Source organism: Dipodomys merriami, unplaced genomic scaffold, assembly GCF_024711535.1.
Source record: "Dipodomys merriami isolate MVZ:Mamm:240054 unplaced genomic scaffold, mDipMer1.0.p SCAF_448, whole genome shotgun sequence".
NCBI classification, from domain to species: Eukaryota; Metazoa; Chordata; class Mammalia; order Rodentia; family Heteromyidae; genus Dipodomys; species Dipodomys merriami.
Genome location: NW_027206011.1, coordinates 368033 through 382192, shown reverse-complemented (window position 1 = coordinate 382192; position 14160 = coordinate 368033). Strand labels below are relative to the sequence as shown.

The window sequence follows — 14160 nt, the reverse complement described above, 5'->3', positions numbered from 1 at the left end:
TAATATTGCCAAAAGGATAAGTATGTATCACTACCTCTTTGAAGTTGTGGAAGGCTGTACAAATTGTTTTCATAAGTCGTAATGTTTTGGTTAAGTTTATTAAATTTCAAAAATGCCAGTCCATCCTTTGTGGCCCTACCATTTTTTTCACAATACAAAGCAACAGCAATATCTTACTTTAAAAATTCATGGATTCCATGGTATTCTTCCAAGTGAATTGCCTGACTCTGATGTCAAAATATATTCAAGAATTTTTTGTATACATCTATAATGATTTCTGCAGAGTTTGTGATTTTTTAATCAGAAATAATTTTAACTTATCTGTTGAAATGAATAGTATAGAAACTAAAGATGTTCCTGGTGCTTTTAGGAAAAAAGTATATCTATGTTTGTACAATATCCATAATCTATTTCATTTGCTCCTATATATAATACTTTGAATTCTACATTTTTATATAATGTATAGTTTCATTAATAAATGTGTCCATTCAGATTGCATTCCATATAGAAGAAGTTTAAGATTCCTTTTTTTCCTAGGTCCTTATATTATTTTATTTCTTTGGGATAACATGACAATGTTATCTAATTTCAAGTTTTGTAAAGATTATGCTATGTAAAGGCCTTTCTAAGGTGAAGATTTAATACACTGATGTCAAACTAACCTTTAATTCTATGAATTGCATGTATTGTTACACTTGTATTTTTGTAATCAACTTTTTAATAACTGTTTTTATATTTCTTGCATCAGAAGAATGAAAAATATGGAATACTTCACAAATTTTCATATCATCCTTGTGCAAGTGCCATGTTAATCTCTGTGGTATTGTAATTTGGGTAGACCTGCTGCTGAAGCATGTAGTACCCTCTAAATTTAAGTACTTAATGATGCAATCTTTATACAGGCATATATCCATGGTTGCCTATTTGTAACAAGGAACCCTTATTGTTCCTTAAAATGCGATTGATCTTGTTTCTCTAAAATTCTGTGTATAGTGGAAAAGCTTATATCATTTGGTCGATTGCTCATATTTACAATTTTTTTGTCAATGACTATTTTGTCGTTTTCATTTTAAATTTGATCATACTTTGAAGCCTTTAAAGCTAAGACCAAAGGTGATGGCTTTTCAAGTACTTATTTATCAACTGAGTTAGCTTTGTAGAGCTAATGGGTTCAAAGTAAGCCTTGCTTGAGAGCTACTTCTAAACTTCCGCAGCTTAAAATTTCCCAAATGAGGTCTTGCTGGGACAAATGTCTACCTGAACCTTTACCCTTCTTCCTTGTAGGAACAGACCAACCAGAATATCTTACCCTGACAGCATAGATTGTCTTACTGGAACAAAACTAATCTTAGTTACAAGGGATCATAGAGAGATTAACAGTTCAGACCAAATTGTTCAGAATGGAAGGTATTTTATCAAAATATAATTGTTTATTATACCTATCATTTCAAAAGTAGCTAAAGCCAAGAAGGTGAAAACATTTTCATACGCATGATTACCTACTGTCCTGGCCTGTCTATCATCCAACCAAGCAGGAACTTACACTACTGACTCTCTATCACCAAATATTTCCATAGCTCCTGGAAAAGTCCATATGTTTCTCCTCGATATTAGGCCTTAAATTGGTAATGTTTTAATCACAGTGTTTCCTCTTGCCTCTAGGCTGTAAATCTACAAATGGTAAAGCTTGAAGTCTAACTCTACCAAACACTGAGGTAGAGATAATGGAATAATACTTTAAAACAGAGTTGCCTTTGATTCCCTAACCACAACACAACAATGCAAAACAATTTTTATATTATATATACTTATATATTTTATATTTATAAATATAAAATATGTGCTGATTTTAAATTTCACACAGTGAATCTTACTAGAATTGATAATTTGACAAATATATTGACATTTATTCCAATAAATAGAATGGAATATAAATAATTAGATTTAGGATATATATTAGAATATAAAAAGTATTAATGCAATATCTTCGGTATAAACTTGTGATACGTTCTAAGTGTTCGTGATCTTCTGAATTCACATGGTAAAATAACAGTATTGTTTTCTGCTAATCTATAACGGATTTTACTCTGATACTCTGTTTATTGTTTTAACTCGCTGGTCCCAAAGTGTTTTTCTCCATATTTCTGAAACGTTCTTACTGATTATACCCAAATTTTGCTGATATGATGTCTAAAAGCTATTATTCTTTTGAAGGACCCACGGATCCGAGGATACCAGTTCCCAGTTATCTGTATCATCAGAAAACAAGGGCAAGACTTCTCACATAGGCCCATGCAACATGCCAACAGAAAATAATTGAAGACATCTCAATTTCTCATTTCCTATAATATTTCAGGACCCCAATTCCTTACAAGAAATAGCAGAATTTAATTGTGAAATGGAAGGCAAGTTAAAATGAAAGATGAGACCACAAAATCAGAGAGAAAGTACTGTAATTCAAACTTTCAATTTACAGATGACCAGCCCATATGAGTGAACAAAATTACAAATGAACAAGATTATTTTTAATACCCCTCTCCTAATGATTAATGAAAGATTTCAGTGCAGCCAAAAAATAGTTTCTGTAATGTTAGATCCATAAGTGGCCTACCAAACTAGGAATACTTGATTTAGAGGTCAAATATAATTTAGAAAAACATTAATTGATAATATCCTTAGTGCTTCAAAACACTGGTACTTCAGTAAAACTAGGTTCTGTAGTATAAAAAAATGTTGTCATTCTCAAACCAAAGATAACCTATATTTAATCTCCTGAAAGTATATTCATTTTCAAATAAACTATTTAAAATCACATTTGCCAAAATAACTCTTTACAAGTAGATGATAGTGACATTACAAGGTTTTCAAGTGTAGGGAGCTAGTTACAATAGAGTTGATTTACGTACCCAGCACCAATAGCAAACAAGTTCAACCATTCATCAAAATGTAGAAATAGTACTCCCCACCATTTGTGTTGTTCAGTAGGTGCCTTCCAGAAATGTGTTAAATAGATCAGCCTCCCATATTTCAAACCCAAATATTAGCTAATAAAGTAAATTTTTATCACATAAGAAAGTACATTTTAAAAAGTGACTAATAGTTGCCTTATCATGTGTTGTTTTATATTTTCCCTATCTGTCTAACATAGTAAGAAATATGACTTTAAGTTTTGAATATGGGTACTGATGAGAGATGTGACAAAAATAAAATCTGTCTTTTATTTCTGTCATATTCCTCTAAGTAGTAAATTTTAGTTTTCTTCTTTTTCCAAAACTTATAGGTAGTAGAAGAAATTATCCTATGTAAAATAAAATAATCATACACCATTGTACAAAGCCATTTATAATAACTGGTAGTTAGAAATAAATTCTAAGCCATTTTTAAATTTTCTTGTTGACTAAAGATTAATCTTCCAAATGAACGCGAATAAAATCATGTCTAAGTGCTTCACATCTCCAGTCTGCAAATTGCTATTGCAGATGAATGAATTATGGAAATATAAGCTGACATCAGTTCAAGTATATGTGGGAGTGAAACTCCATGGAATGTATATAAACTTTTCAAAGTATTAACAGGCACTTTAACAGAATGACTATCAGGAAATTGAAACCAGAGAGGAACAATAGTAAAAAAATTGAATGAATGAAAAATGGAACAAGGGGCAAGTACAACTAGTATACTCAATGTACATATGTAATGAAGGAAGTGCTAAACCTGAACTCAATCTTGGAGAAAGAGTTGGTTGACATTGATAGAAGGAGTGATTCTGATCTAGGAGCATTAGACAATTTGATGGACATATTTAATTGTAAAACACTTGCACAACCTTTGAAATTCAGTTAAAAAAAAACAACAAACAAAAACACACAAAAATGACAACCAAACAGCAATCTCTAGAGAGTATGAATATGACCTCTCAAAATTTTAAGCAGTTAATGAAGGGCAGTCTTTGGAAAAGCAAACAAACTGTTCAAAGAGGGCAGTTTGGGGTAGGGAAGGATTTTGACTAGATTTAAAAAGATTGTCTAAGGTTATAAATCACCTATATCTTCTGCAAATATTTTCTTCTGCGAGTGCTCTTTGTCTGAACTGGATACTCCAGTCCTGAGTCACACTTGATAGCTTGTGAAGACAGAATGGAAGAAACAAGATCAAGAACTTATTCCTCCACTGGAGAGAAAACAGAACTCTCTGTTTTCTCTCAATCTCCTCACTACTCCATTTTCATACTTTTAATAACGTCAAGTGATTTTGAATTATATCTTTCCTTCTTTGTTCTCACAAAGTAATTGTTCAAAATAATTCATTAAATATTATTTGCCACTATTTTCTATCATGCTGTTTACTTATTCAAGCGAGTCCATTAAACTTCCCCTTTTCATTTGGTTGCCACGAAAATCCAACAACTATGTTAATGAGGACCAACGCTAATACAAAACTTTGTCTCCAAAAATCCAGTCAAAGAACCTATAATCACAAATATTTAGCTATAATTTTTTTCTTTTTCCTTTTACCTTGAAATCTTCTTGTGTCTAAAGTGCCGACAAAAATAAATATTCCAACACATTTTGGTTCAATCACTTGTAACCTCAAAGATATTTTGCTAACAAGATGCTTGGAAACCTAAGAATACTCCACTTTTATCTTCTCTCATAAAACTTTTATCTTCTCTCTTAAGAATCTCCTTAGATACAATATCAGGAACAATGAAGTTATTCTTTGCAAAATTATTTCAATAGGTTATTTTCCTCTTGGTCTTGTATTTGCTCAACAAGATGTATGGAGAAGAAGAGAGTTAAATCACCAATTCCTTGGATGATATTGTCTGTTACAAAGGACAATACTTCTATGTCCTACTTCTATGTCCTCTTCTTAGCTCTTGCCTGATTTCCAATTAATCACAGGTTCCTGGCTTCAATTCTAGTGAAGCTGAAGCACTATAATGCGTCCCCAATGCTACATCTTCATGGTTTCTCTTTGAAAACTCTTTTATTTGGAGGTGGAATTTATTTTCATGTCTTCATTCAATTTGTTCTGCATTATACTCAGCCAAATAAGCTCAGTAAAATCACGTTAGGTAGCAAAAACATTAACACAATCTATATCACTATATAAAAAAGTTTTGGCCCCCTCCACTGCTGAAACCAAAACGCTTAGCTAGGGCTTCTAATAACGTGATTTCTTACCTTTTCTATTTGCTCAATTCTTTTCTGATCCCCAAACTTTTTGGCTTATGTAATAAAAGAAGTATTCACTATCTCATGTTAATAAGGATATTATATTTTTGAGCTACTTAGAAATGTGAAATCATTGAAGTATCCAATCAGATTTTTTTCTGTGTTTCAGTGCTTCACATGCAGACATTGTGGAAAGTATTAAAACAGAGAAGTGTAAACTCAATACGTTCTTTCATTGTGGAGGACACTTTCTCCCTAAATATTTTGACCCAAATAATCTTTTTAAGAGTTACTGTTTAGTAATTAAAGGTCAATTCACAAATTTTGATGTCTTATTTTTTTAAAAAAAACTTTGAATTTAAATTCCACTACAACCTTGTTTCACACAGTAAGTGTATATTTCCTGGGTAAAGACAATTCTCATGGGAACTACAGGATTTACAGCAAGGTTTGTGAGGTTTGTTTGTTTACTGTGAAAATGAGCCACCTTACCCACATTGCTCCCTCTCAGCTAAGTCTCCATGGATTTCTTTGCATGAAAGCCTATTTTTCCAGGCAATTTTAAAATTTCTTAATAGGCTAAGTTAAAAGTTAGAAAAATTAAAATTTACCTGTCTTAATTTTAAAACACTTTTGAAATTCTTTTATCAGAATCGCAAATTTACCAATCCTAATTCCACGTTTACCATCAAAAACAGTTAACATGTAGTATCCATCAAACCATTATTTTCCAGTGGCTTTGTTATGCATATATATGAACATATAAGCTAATGCTGAGCAAAATGAACTCCAAGATATGGAAAGAGATATTTATTTGCAGTTGTTGTTTTTAATGTACTATGTGATTTCTATTTTCCTTGGGTTTTTCCCCTATGGTATAACTCCTACTGTGTTTGATTTTGGTACATTTTGTGTATACATTTACCTTAATTAGGGAAGGGAAGAGAAACAACAAAATGGCAAGATAAAGGACAAAAAGCAAACCAATGCATTAGAAATACTCAGAAGACAATATGTTGGAAATGTACATTACAACTTGTGAGGGGTTTGGGTGTGAAGGAAAAATATGAGAAAAAATGAGAGAGGGCATAACAAGTTTGAAAAGTTATGCATTCACTGCCTTACAATTGCTAACCCACTGCACATCACTTTCACATTAAAATTAAATTTAAAAAATAAGCTGTATGAAATAAAATTTCATTATATTGGTATAGTAAATATTATTCTTTATGTAGTAACTTTTTAAAAATTCAGTACTATTTGGCATATAATTTGAATTAATTACCCCTTCTTTATCAGAGGGCCATCAACTTGAATGTTAACCAACTAGATAATTTTTTCACAATATACTTGCCAATATTTTCAAAAAAGAATAAATTAGTACTTTCTCATACTAAAACCGAAAACCATTTAATTCTATAGAAACCCATAACTTTTAAAAGTAAATTAGTTGTTAAGAGGACAAAATATGTGTGTTCTTCAAAATTCCTATGACTAATAACTACTCACTTTCAAATTCTCAACATTCCATACCTGAGAGATTCAAAATAGTACCTGTTTGCATGTTATGTAATTCTGCAATAGATGCATTTTCCAATGGGGTGTTACAGATTGAGAAGTGAACAGAAAAATAGCCACATTCTGGTATAGGATAAAACTATAAAGCATCGGTTATAATTAATTCTTCAAGAGTAAGCAATTTATCAGATTAAGCTATTATTTCTATGACCATCAATCCCAAAATTTATGGCATAAAGTCATCCTAGACCAACAGTTTCCAACTTGTAGGGTGAACCTCAAAATTCCCTTAATTCACATCACAAATAGCTTATCTTTATTGGGGAAAATATTACACCTTGCTAATGTGATGCCCTCCGTGTTCTGGAAAGAACACCACAACATACTGGGTTGCATCATTTTTCCTCCACTGGTATTCTTGCAAATATTATTTATATTTATACTTTTTTACTATCATAGATATTCAGGATGCTAAGATTGGAAGATTACAGTTCAAAGCCCACCCAGGCAGGAAGGATCCCTAGATTCTTATCTCCAATAAACTTCTCAGCAAAAGCCAGACACAAGTGGTACTGAGGTTGAAGTGGTAAGGCACAAGCCTTGAGCTTAACAGGCTCAGAGACAGTGTCCAGGTCCAGAGTTCAAGCCCTATGACAAAGCAATAAAACAAAAAAAAAATAAAAACAAACCCAAATCCTAGCATTTTTCTCACTGTATACAGAGGCACGTAATTAAGGAAATTGCTTCCTGTGTTACATACAGGTAGAAGAAAAATGATGTCACACAATTATTCTCTTCATACTATGTTATATTAAAGCCTCAAAAATTGCTTTTTCTAAATTTATAAATTAATATCATCAATTTCTTGGCAACTCGGTCTAAATTATTCACATTATCATTTTCTACAGGAACAGTTAGAATTATTTATTAACTGACTTCTCCTTATAACTCACTTGAAACAATATGCTAGGTAAATAGAATGAAAGAAACATCTGTAAATTTGTCAATTAAACCCTCTACCTAAAAAGAATTTTGTAGTATCCTATAGAATATGAAATTACAAACGAAACCAAAATATTTTTTGAAGTCTAAACTCCAATTTAGCAAGATCTATAAAGACCTACATTAGGTCATCTTTGCTATTGCTCCAGGCTTAAGCTTTTGTAATCCTTCATCCTTTCCTTGGAATCTAACAGAATGATGATTACTTACTTTTGCAAATTTTGGATGGGAATCATGAACCAATTTGCATCTAGGAATGTTCTGTAATGAAGAGCGTATTTAAAACACAACTGAGGAGGGACTGGGAAGGTGGCTTAGTGGTAGAGCACTTACCTCGAATGCATGAGGCCCTGGGTTCAATTCCTCAGCACAACATAAGCAAAAAGAAAAAATGCTGGATGTGGCGCTGTTGCTCAAGTGGTAGAGAGCTAGACTTGAGCTGAAGAGATGAGGCACAGTGCCCAGGCCCAGAGTTCAGGCCCCACAACCGGAACCAAAAAAAAAAAAAATTTAAAAAAGAGTTAAAAAAATAAAAAAATAAAATAAAACACAATTGGGGATTCTATACCAGTTGTATTTCAATAGAAAACTTGGCTTTTCAAAACATAATGAAAAAATTAGTCCAAATTTCCAACTGTGTATTCCATTCTTGTTTGGTTTGTTTTATTAAGACAAAATTATACTACCTGGTCCAGGGAAGGTATCAGTAGTAATTCCAGTCTCTAATCTCCTGTCAGTTTGAGTGCTAGAATTCAAGGCTTGTATCACATTGCCCCACCATAGTTTCTTGGTTTATTTATTTATCTGTTTGTTTATTTATTTTTGGGTCCGGTAATGGGGCCTGAAATTTGGGCCTTGATGCTGTCCCTCAGCTCTTCAGCTCAAGGCTTGTGCTCTACCACTTGAGCCACAGAGCCACTTTCGGCTTTTTTCTTTTTGCTTATGTGGTGCTGAGGAATCAAACCCAGGGCTTCATGCATGCGAGGCAAGCACTCTACCACTGAGCCACCTTCCCAGCCCCTTCTTGGTTTATTTAATCTAGATACAGACTATCAATTCTGAACTTCACCAGTGATATTATCCACTAGACTTTTCAGACTGTTCATGCACTATTTTCAAAGATGTTCTAAAATTTGACACAGGGTATGAACATTTTCAAATGCACCTGCCGGGTCTCTGATTCATTCCTCCATGGATCCTATCCCTTTAATATTGATTACTTGACTCTCTTACTATCTCTGGTCCCTACTTATGTAATATTCTCAAACTTTTTTGAAGAAAGTTCACTTTAGGATTTTCTAATTTTAAAAATTATCACTTGATTCTAGTCTCACTCAGGACATATTTTCTATTGTTTTCTAACTTTTCTACGTATTCTGAGAGTTGCTTCATTTGTGTATATGTGTGTGCACATATAAGTGCCTCTGTGTGTATGTGTATGTTTATATGTATGTATGCAAAAGCCTCAAGCTCTTATTCATCATTCTTGCTCATGACTGTTATTCCATCACCTGAGCCATTCTTCCAATCTAGCTTTTGGCTGGTTAATTATAGATAGTGTCTCAAACACTGTTCTGCCCAGGCTGGATGCAATCTGAACTTCCCAGACTCCTTTACATACTTAGGTTTCATTTATCCAGTAGAAACAACTTTTAAACTACAAACATTTTTGTGAGTGTAAAGTCTAAGCTGTAGCCCAGATTTTTAACTCAAGAATTCATATAAAGATAGATGAATATACACAATACATATGCTGAATGTACACTGTTAGAAATGTGATCCTAAGCTGGGTGGTGGTGAGATCTGAGTATTGGGGTTCAAATCCAGCCCAGGTAGGAAAGTCCAGGAGACTCTTTTCTCCAATTTACTGCAAGAAAACTGGAAGCCTCACTGTGGCTAAAGTGGTAGAGCATTAGCCTTGAGCGGAATAGCAGAGGGACAGTGCCCAGGCCCAGAATTCAAGTGCCACGACCACCACCAACAAAAAATATATAAGTAAAGGAAAGAAAAAAATGTGATCTTATCCACCAGTTGATGGCTAGTATAATCCCTACTCTCTCAAGATGGAATTTTTTCCTTATTAAATCCAGGCTCTTATATCTGACTTGCATTGGAAACAGAATTATTCTTCCATTCTAATTTCTACAAAGTTGTGTCATTAGCAAGCGTGATTAGGAAGGGAGTGGCCTCATACTTCGTGTTCCACGTAGGAGTAATGCTTTCTCTATATCACTTTCATAAATCTACATACTGGACTTGGCTTTATTGTTTCAATGTGGTCTTATTTGTAGAGTCTTCTATAGTGTATTGAACCCTTATACTTAAACACAGAATTTCTCTTTCTCTTATTATTGCTATAGTTAACACGAGTTAACAAATTCATGTACACTTGGGAAATAATGTGCAGCACATATACTCACAAAAAAATGATCTAGGAACCTTCTTCCTCTTTAAAATTCGCCTCAATTTACAGAGAATTTACAAAGTTTGAATTCAATATACTCATGCATAATGTATTTATAAAAAATATAAATTTTATATTTTCTCTTTACTAAGTTGTCTCTGAAATACGTGTTACATCAGGTCCAAATGTGTTCTTGTGTTATTTCGGTGAAGCCAGAAATCATTCATTATACCTCAAGCAGCACCATAGATTGTTCCTGGAAGTAACTGTTACTGGATATGGAAACTGATCCCAGTAGAGGAATGGAACATAGAGGATTGACAAAGTTCAAGTTAAATTGTGATTTCCTTTTTACTGTAAAAGAAGAGAATCCGAAGGCTTGAAGGAAACTCTGTCCCTGACTTTTTCTAGTGTGTTTTTACTTATATATAATTTTTCTGTAAACTTGTAGTTGAGAGTATTACAAAAAGATAAAATGTGCCATTTGATGGCCAGCATAGAACAAAAAGAAATAACCTTGTTTTAAATATGTTCTTCTGCTGGGGCTGGGAAGTTGGCTCTGTGGTAGAGCACTTGCCTTGCATGCCTGAGGCCCTGGGTTAGGTTCCTCAGCACCACATAAGCAAAAATAAGCCAGAAGTGGTGCTGTGGCTCAAGTGGTAGAGCGCTAGCCTTGAGTTGAAGAGCTGAGGTAAAGCGCCCAGGCCCAGAGTTCAGGCCCAAGACTGGACCCCCCAAAAATTCTACTGCTATAGTGTTTTTTGCATGGATATTTCACCCCTGAGATGATTCTTTTGTTGCAGAAGTCAGTTATGAATTACTTTAGTTTGGTCCTGAGTTCTCCAAGGCAGTAAGGATTCCAAAAAAGCATCCAGTGTATATGATCAGCAAAAGGAGCCACTTCTTAGACCAATACTCCTTTAAGGAGGGTCCCAATGAAATATCTGGTTTTTTGTTTGTTTTTGTGTTTAGCTTGTGTTGGTTCTGGGGCTTGAACCTAGAGGCTGAACCCTGTCCCTGAACAGTTTTCTTTCCTGCTCACCTACCCCCAAAGCTAGTACTCTACTGCTTGAACCAAAATTCCACTTTTGGCTTTTTTGCTGTGTAATTACAAATAAGAGTTTGACAGAATCTCCTACCTGGTTTGGCTTTAAACTAAGATAGTAAGAAAGCCAAGTGACATCAACTGTATAGACTTCTCTTTTCAAATGAGAAATATTAGATGAAGTTTATTGTAAAGCTAATATTTTACAATTTTTTTCTTTATTATTGTGAGCATACCGTACAGAGGAGTTACAATTACATGGGCAAGATAACGAGTACATTTCTTATCAATCATTGTTGCCTCCTCTTTGTTTCCCCTTCCCATCCCTTCCCATATTCCCCCCTCCCCATACCCGATCCTCCCGCCCACCAACGTTGTAAAGTTCGTTTTTCAACATAACGATTTGTACATCTCATTGTTGAAATGGGTCCACCTGTATCCCTAGTTAAATGATTTGTTTTTAGAGCATATGTCCAGAAAAGAATCCATAACATAACTCAGCAAAAGTAGGTGCACTGAATCATTTTGGAATTTTTTTGTTTGGGAAGATTATTGAACTTGTCATTCCTTTTGGGGAAACTTAAAGTTATATTTCACCTTTTTTGTTGGTTGTGGGGCTTGAACTCGGATCCTGGGTGCTAAGCTAGAGCACCACCTCCGGGTTTCTGGTGGTTAATTGAAGGTTAGGGTCTCGTGGACTTTCCTGACCAGGCTGGCTTTGAACCACAATCTTCTGGTCTCAACCTCCTGAGTAGCTAGGATTACAGGAGTAAACCAACTCCTGCTCATATTTGCATTTATGTGTACTGAATGACACTGTGTAGACAAAGAATGGAAATTTTAACCAAATGATATTGCAGCATTTCAGAAAAATTGAAGTAGCAATAAATATGTCCTCTTTTCCATTTTGTTACGTTAATGACTGATGATTTTTGGGACCCTTTCATTAGCATCCTCTGCCATCTGTATAGGTGTATTTAGTATCAGGAAATGTTCATAGAGAAATATAGAAAGAATAAGATTTTTAGAAAGCAAAGGAGATAAGGTATGAAAGAATAGCATAGAAGGAGATACATTTATCACACAGAGATTAAGAGCTAGCCTAAGAGATTTAGAATGCTAAAGGCAATGAGGAACAGCCTAGCTGACAACTAGTTCTACAATAACCAAAAATGGTTCTCAAGAACAGTTTCTGGTATACCTTAATTACTATCATTTATTCCTTCTATCTGGAGTTATATACTCCTTATTTTCTTTCACAACTATTAATTAGCCTCTGCATTTTTGGTGCCATAATTGACCAAAAAGATTTCAAAATCACACATAGCCTACCATTCTCTTTGTGATTAGCAGTGACGACACAAATCCAGGAATGATTGAATTTCCAGAATTAAACGTTACCTGACATCTAAGCACATCCCTGGCATTAATTGCTGTGACTTAAGGAACAAGACTTTTTTCAACACAGTATCCTAATATAAGTAAAGTACATGAATTAGGAACTGTTGTCAGGTGTCAGTATGGAAGGAGCAATTATATATTCCAAGTGTGGGTTATTTATTTTGCATTTACTAACTGAATGTTTTTGTTTTGTTTTGATTTGATTTGTTTTTGTTCTTTTTGCCAGTCGAGGGGCATAAACTCAGGGGTAGGGAATATTCCTTAGCTTTTTTTTTCTTGCTCAATGCTAGCTCTCTATCATTTGAGGCACAACACCACTTCCAGTGGTTTTGTGTGTGTGTGTGTGTAACTAAGGAATTGAACCCAGGGTTTCATGGATGCTAGGAAATCACCGTACCATGAAGCCACATTAACAGATCCCTAAATAACTTTCTTAAGATTGCATTACATTTTCATTCTGTAACTACGTATCATAATTTTGGCCAGGTGCTAGAAAATGATGTAGAAAGCAATACAATACAATAAGTCTAGTAAGGCTGGATGGACAATGAATAACTGTTACGGTCTAGCCAGATAACAGAAGGGCTTATCTCATGGAGCTGTTTCAACAAGCTGAGGCGACAGCTCCTGACCCACAGCCAACCTCCAGAATGAGAGGACCAACCTTGGGTTCCAGCCACATGGGGATGCTGGGCCCCCTCCTCCAGCACCCATGTGACCAGTTCTTGTGAAAGGGAGAGAGAGAGAAAAAGTCAGAATTACAATTAAGTCTGGTGCCAGTGGCTCAGAATTCTAATCCTAACTACACAGGAACCTGAGATATGAGGATCATGGTTCATAACCAGCCCAGGCAGGAACGTCTGTGAGAATCTTATCTCCAAAGAACCACCAGAAAATCAAAAGTAGTGTTGTGGGTTCAAGTGGTAGAACACTAGCCTTTTGCTGAGGCTTTTGGGAACATCGCCCATGCCTAGAGTTCTAGCTCCACGACTGACAAGAAGTGGACTTCCTACCACAAGAAGCAGACTGAATAGCACCCATTGTCCTACGGAGCATGGTAGCAAAGTCAGGCAGAGCTTCCTTTGAAGTTGAAGTCATAAGTAGGTCACCTGGCTTCTCTCTGCCTTGGAATCTCCAGCTGCAAAACTCAACACAGTGAAGGATCCGCTTCCTCATGGGGATAGGGTAATGATGAGAGAGAGCCATGTTTGTTTCATAATCCCACATCTGTTGCACAATTAATAACAGGCCCCGCCTGAGCCCTTTCTGGCTATCTTCCTGTCATTTCCTCCCAGAATTGCCGAGAACCTTATCTGAAGACTACTCCCTCTGTTCCTAGCCATGCTCCAGAGATCCCTCTGTATAAATCCCTTGTTTCCTCACAATTGTCCTGTGAGGAGAATGAGGTCTGATTGTTACGAACCTACCCAGAGCTTCACCTGTGGTCAAGAATCGTCTCCTGTGATTTTTCTGCCTGCTCAAACTGACTTAAGAAACCATTCAAGCCACAGGAAAATCAAACACAAGTAGACTAGAGTCTCCAACAAGAGACAGGTTAAGAACACAAGGAAGATACAGGATCTTCCCATCCCCCACAAAAAAATCAAAGAACT

General features: G+C 35.0%; 1 pseudogene; it reads right to left on the bottom strand.

Moving 5' to 3' along the window:
• Positions 1-755: 755 nt before the first annotated feature.
• On the bottom strand, positions 756-855 carry LOC138808233 (U6 spliceosomal RNA; annotated as a pseudogene).
• Positions 856-14160: the final 13305 nt, after the last annotated feature.